The sequence below is a fragment of the Rhipicephalus microplus genome, chromosome 6 (assembly GCF_043290135.1).
Source record: "Rhipicephalus microplus isolate Deutch F79 chromosome 6, USDA_Rmic, whole genome shotgun sequence".
Lineage (NCBI taxonomy): Eukaryota > Metazoa > Arthropoda > Arachnida > Ixodida > Ixodidae > Rhipicephalus > Rhipicephalus microplus.
In genome coordinates, this window is record NC_134705.1 from 93,972,838 (window position 1) to 93,978,203 (window position 5,366).

A 5,366-nucleotide genomic window follows, 5' to 3' on the forward strand; every position below is an offset into this window, starting at 1 on the left:
CCTACGACTTCTAGCTCTCCTGGCCGTTTCGATAATGGTATCGATACGAAATTTGGTATGGCATAACATGACTGTATGATGAACATATTTCAGTAATCATAACATGAAAATCATATGTATGTCAAGCTTTGCATTTCATGGCCCTGCAGCTGTTGCAGTGATTTCGTTCACCTGGCAAGTTGCAAAACTGGTATGGTATGGCATGATTGTATGGCGAACACAAGCGACATACCCTAACGTGAAAATCATGACTTGCGTGTCTGGTAACAATATGACTACATGCCACGTTATGATGTGCTTGTGGCCAGTTCGCTAGCGTAATATATACCAAACTTGGTATTAGAGTACGTGAATAGATGACGAAGGTATGTGAATGCATGGTGCAAACATGATAATTATGAGATGCATGTAATTTAACAACGTGACTACATGCCACGTTCATGATGTGCTGGCAGCCGTTTCGCTAGCTCCTTATGTACCGAACTCGGTATTACGTGACGCAAATGGACGACACAGGTATATGACACATCCACACATAATAATGACGACATGCGCGTTATGTAACAACGTCTCTACATGCCACACTGATGATGGGCTCACGGTCGTTTCGCTAGCTTCACATATGCAAAATTCGGTATTACGTGACCCCAATGTATGACGAAAGTATGTGACTGTTGCAAACATGATAATCATGAGATGCGTGTCATGTGAGACCATGACTACCAGCCGCAGTTGAGGCGCCAATACGTTCCGATGTGACGCGGTGTGCGTGCTCGCTGGCGTTCGCCGTCACGCCAGCGTTGCCACGCCAGGCGCCGGTCCTGCGATATACTCGCAGGCGCGCGCCGCGCTGCATTGCTTTGACGCATGCGTGTTTCAGCGCGTCTGGCGTCCCTCCGTCTCGAAAAGAGAAAGACGTAGTGTTGTCTGGGTAACGCATCAGCGCGAAATGCTGCATGTTGCATTTCGCGCTGGTTTCCGCTCCGGTTTACGGACGCTGGTCGCGCCTGGCGTCACCGGTGACTAGCAGCAGTCGCGCGACCATTCGCGACTGGCGACCAAAAAGCGACCGATGTTCTTACCTGCAGAGGCTGCATGTGAGCGAGCGGAAGCCGCAAAACCGGAGAGTCACGTCCGGATCTCGTTATCAGCGAGAACTCTGGAGACCTGCGCTGATCAGCTGATCGTCGCCAGCTGAGTGAGCGGAGCAAACCGAGCGCACCGCATTTATTGTTTTCGTTCGTTCTCGCACAGCGCATAGAATTTCTCAAAATTAACTGGAGGGCACTCTGGCGCTGCGATCATTCAGCGACCATGGGAATGATGGTAGTACACACATTTGCCTAGTCTTCGTACTTGCGGGCCGCGAATCGAACTTGCGCCTTCGTTTAATGCTGTGTTTCGATTTTGTTTTGAAAAAAAATTCAACCCTTTTGAACTTCGTGACCGAATTCGGAAATGTAGTTCGAAAAAAATAGGGTGGTGAAGCGCAACCGCTGAACATTTGCTGATTTTTGTTTCGTGAGAAAACAGTTCCAAGCCACACGAACCCACAACGAGCCAAAAGCAGGCCAAAAGTACGAAGTTTAGACAAATGTGTTTACTACCCATCATTAGAGTGTACTAGAAGTTCTGAGTGGGACGAGCAGCCGGCTCTGCACCTGCATCGTAGCGAAGCGCGGTTCGTTGACAGTTGTCGTGGCGGCGCTGCGGTCGCAGTGGATTGGTGATGTTCGCACTGGCGGCACTGGTTTGGACGTGTTCCAAGTGTGTTCGTCGTCGCATTTACGTATTAGCTGCTGTGGCTCGTAATGTGTGCGTGAGCGCTGCTGCTGTTTCGTCTCTGTGTGCTACTGTGCTGTGGTGGGAGCCTTGAATGCCCAAATGAGTGAGTGCCAATGACTTCGGCATGACTAAAGCTAGGCTTCGCCATTGCTACACGCCGGGATGCCGCACAGGCTATGCCGGCGTCAAAGCAGATAGGAAGCTGTCGCTTTTTAGCGTTCCAAAAGATGAACGTAGAAGAAAAATCTGGGAACGGAACCTCCATCGCAGCGACAAAGCTCTCGAGGAAAACTGTGCAGTGTGCGAGCTCCACTTCGAGGACCGCTACATACTGCGTGACTACGTTCACATCATTGACTGCAAAGAAGTGAGAATCGCCCGTGGTGTTCCCGCGCTAACGCCAGACGCAGTGCCTACAATCTTGCCCAATGCTCCGAAATATTTGAGCACGAAACTGCCTCCTAAACGCGCCCCTCGTAAACGGGAAGCGCCTACCGTGCCGAGACCCCAGAATAGCAAGAAAGCTTGCATGAGTACGCCTGTCGACGATGACTTTGAAAGTCAAGACGACGTGCACGACGTGTGAGACAGCATCGTTGAAACTAGAAAACTTGCGAGAACTGAGGACTCCGTCTAAATATTGGTCGGTGCACCAATTCCCTGGCTATGAAGGCGCTGTTTATACACTGTCGCAGTTGGATACGTGCCCTGGCACTGTCACTTCAGAGAGGGCAGTCCTTTTTCACATGAGCGTGATCGAGCAGGCCAGTTACAAAACATTTCTGAACGGAAAGCCAGTCTCTGAAGGACTTGTGAGAACTCTATTGCAGGCAGAGGAAGCCCTTCTTCAAGCATCTAAATTTCTGAAATGTCCAGGTGCACTCAGCACTTCGTCTATCACCGAAGAGGATTTAACGACGAAGCTGCTGGGCCAGACGACTGTGTTAGACGGCTCATTCTACAACAAGAAGTGCGCAGGAACGACGGCTGCCGAAGGTAACCTGGAATCAAAGTCGCATGCAAAGTAGTGTTCTTTTGAATGCATCAACCGTTGCATGCTTCCCGAAATGTGTATGCTTCATGTAGCTTAATAGATGATTTAATTTCAGCACAAATATTGATAGAAAAATATTTGTGTTCACCTTTTTGTACAGCCTCGTAACATGGTCAGCAACATGTAAATCAGGCTGATTCCTGCAATACGTACATGCTAACATAGTTTTTACTGCATACTTATGCAATGGGATGGCTACCCATCACTCTAAAGGGACTTATTTGTGATGGAAGAGCAGTACTTACTTGCTTCGATGCATCTGGGATACTACATGTCTTGCTGTTATAGAGCCTGCATGCAACTTGATGGTCTAGTCTAGGTTTTGCTGCATTGCGTATGGAATGATATCCTGCTTTGTAATGACCGTAACCCCATACATAAAAATTTAGATGTTCTAGATATGCATGGTGACAAGGGATTTTTGGCCATTTATCTAAGGTTGTCCACTGCAAAAAGAGGGTCATTTGTGACACGTTGCTTTTTTGTTGTTTAGGAGCACCATGCCTACCATGTCGCTACCTACGAAAGTCCCTGCTGACACGACTATCTCGTCTGAGGAATCGTCGTCACAAACAAGCCATCACAGCAGCGCAAAAGCTTAGATGCGCATTACAAAGGCAAAGACGCTTGTGTAAGGAACTGTTGAGCTTACATGGCCAAATAGAAAGAATGAAGGCTCAAAATGCCAAAATAAAAATGGAAGCGCTAGAAGAGAAGATAGCCATGCTACCAGAAAAGCAGCAAGAGAGCGTGCGTCACTGCTTTGCAGCCTCAAAACGCAAGAGTACAAGAGGCATGCAGTTTACGAAGGAATGGTTGCTTGAATGCATACTCATGAAGATGAAGAGCCTCAAGCTTTATAGGCATATCAGGAAACAAAATATCCTTGTACTTCCCAGCAACACTACACTAAAGAAGTACACAGCAGCGTACAAGACAGGCTTTGGTTTCTGCAGAAAAATGTTGGATAACTTAAAAGCAAAAACCAGCTCAATGGACTCCTTCAAACGTCATGGTGGACTTCTCATTGACGAGATGAAATTGTTGGAACACTTGTCTGTTGAGAAAACTGGCAAGCTGCGTGGCTTTGTGGATTTAGGACCATTCACACCTGCCAAGGACGCTGGCCTTCCATGCGACCATGGAATGGTTGTGATGTTTGTACCATTTGCCGGAAAGTTTTCCCAAATCCTGAGAGTTTTTGCCGCAAATGAAAATGTAAAAGGGGAACTGTGCAAAATTCTTGTTGAGGCGACAATTCTGGCAGAGCAAGCGGGACTCTTTGTACACTTTGTGACACGTGATGGGCCACATGGAACAGGAAGATGTGGACGCTAATGAGTGTTCAAGGATCTGCCAGCAAGATTACATGTTAAGTCAAGCACCCTGTTGATGGAAAAAGGTAACTTTATTTCCTTTCAGACTTCCCGCATCTGATGAAGTGCCTACGTAACTCCCTGCTGAAGGGCGGCTTCAACACACCAGATGGACGGGTAAGGCTCTTTTTTTCTCTTGTGGAGTTGACCTTAAAAAGTCTGGGAAGTGACTCACCATGGCTTTCTTAATGCACGTCTCTACATACTTCGTCAAAGAAGCCTTCAATCATGACAAGGATAATGTGACGCTGAAGGCAATGCCAGGGTTGACCGCTAGCCATCTGGAGCCAAATGGATTTGAAAAGATGCGAGTCTCCCTAGCTTTTCAGCTCTTTGGTGACCATGTGTTGCGTGGTCTGCACCACTACAAAGGCACTATATAGTCAAGTTATGGAAAAGGAGCCATAGATGCGACAGAAGCATTCTTCAGGTATTTTGGTGTATTCAGTCACAAAAATTATGACCTGCTCAGGCTGTTGTTGTTACCTTGTCTTCCTAACCCACGTACTTATGATAATCTCATGTTTCTGTGATCTGTTTGTTTCAGAATGATGAATGAACTGATTAAGGTGATGACGTCCCGCTGCAAATCCGAAGCACTGTGGCCCAACTCAAGAGGAGTTGCCGCGCTGTCGAACTTCCTTAAGTACATAACAAAGTGGGAGCAGCACGTTAGCAACGGCGTTAGATTTATTAGCAAATCAACAGCTGTTGGCTTCCGGGTGACGCTGTCTAGCGTACTGTCATTGCTGCAGTATGTCACGAAGGAGCTTCACTACCAGTACCTGATGACTGCAAAGCTAAGTCAAGATCCAGTGGAGAACCTGTTCGGGATTGTGCGGCAGTCATCAGGCTGCAGTGATCATCCAACACCAGAGCAGTTCCTGATTACGGTCAGTTGCCTCAGCTTTTATAGTTTGGCAAGACCAGTGAGTGGTAGCAGTGTGGAGCCAGTGGTGTTGACAGCACTTCTGGACACAGGGGATGCACAACTGCAACAAGCAAGCTTGCAAGAATAAATTGAAAAGCATGTTGCACTAGGCGACCTCGACAGTCTGGACGATGTTGCCTGCCAGGAGCCAACTTTCCCCATTGAACATCACAGCCTCGTGCAAAAAAAAAAACAGCAACTCTCGTCTAGTGTACCACAT

General features: G+C 47.5%; 1 pseudogene; it reads left to right on the forward strand.

Moving 5' to 3' along the window:
• The first annotated feature begins 3,508 nt into the window (after positions 1-3,508).
• On the forward strand, positions 3,509-4,385 carry LOC142765948 (uncharacterized; annotated as a pseudogene).
• Positions 4,386-5,366: the final 981 nt, after the last annotated feature.